Source organism: Dermacentor andersoni, chromosome 4, assembly GCF_023375885.2.
Source record: "Dermacentor andersoni chromosome 4, qqDerAnde1_hic_scaffold, whole genome shotgun sequence".
NCBI lineage: Eukaryota > Metazoa > Arthropoda > Arachnida > Ixodida > Ixodidae > Dermacentor > Dermacentor andersoni.
The window spans coordinates 155,483,059-155,483,921 of NC_092817.1; positions in this window are offsets into that span (position 1 = coordinate 155,483,059).

The following is an 863-nucleotide window of genomic DNA, read 5'->3' on the forward strand; positions in this document are numbered from 1 at the left end:
GCATTTTCTTTGACAGGCAATTAGGACTTCTCTGAGCAACAACTTAACCAAACATTAGCGACAGGGTATTTGCCTTTGAACTTCAAGCTTTGATTCATGGCGTTTCATCGCACTTGAATTATGAACACAACCGCTACGGAAGCACGAGGTCGAGACTATACCACGACCAAACAAAGTATAAGAAGTGCATGTGAAGCATGCACACCATAATCACCAAGGTGCGTTGTCCACCGCACCCGAAAATATACCTGCAGGACAGGGTGTCAAAAACCACACATGAGCTCTGAACAGCCGGAGCAGTTTGCGTCCTGCATATATAAGCACACTCGCTTACCTAAACAGAAATATATATTGCGTAAGTCTTTCGTTGAAATGGCGGATGTTTCAGATTTGCGCTGTCCATCGAACTGTCGGTAACAGTGCAGGATTAAGAGCAATTACAATAGTTTAATATGCGAGTTTACCCCTGGATATGACCCATTACGGCTGCTTTCTGGAGACTGGATTCAAGTCGCTATCTTCAATGCGTTTCGTAGGCGTCAGTAAAACTCCACGGCGACAACCTAGGACCCGATCTCATTCAAGTATTACTGGGACTTCGCTGACGCTAGCTGAAATTTCCCATCACTTTTTCACTCCTTATTATAATTATCCTTTTATTTCTGTTTGCCTGCCTATTCTCTCACAATCAAAGTATTGTCCGCACTCAACAGTGCTACTTGCCCAATAGGTAATTTACCATGCAAGATAAACGAAGAAAGGTGGAAACAGAATCATGAAAAAAAAAACGCTGTCATGTCTCTCTTTAATATCGTAGAATAGAGGCAAAGTATTCAGTAATCGTTTTTGGAGAGAGTCCTTCA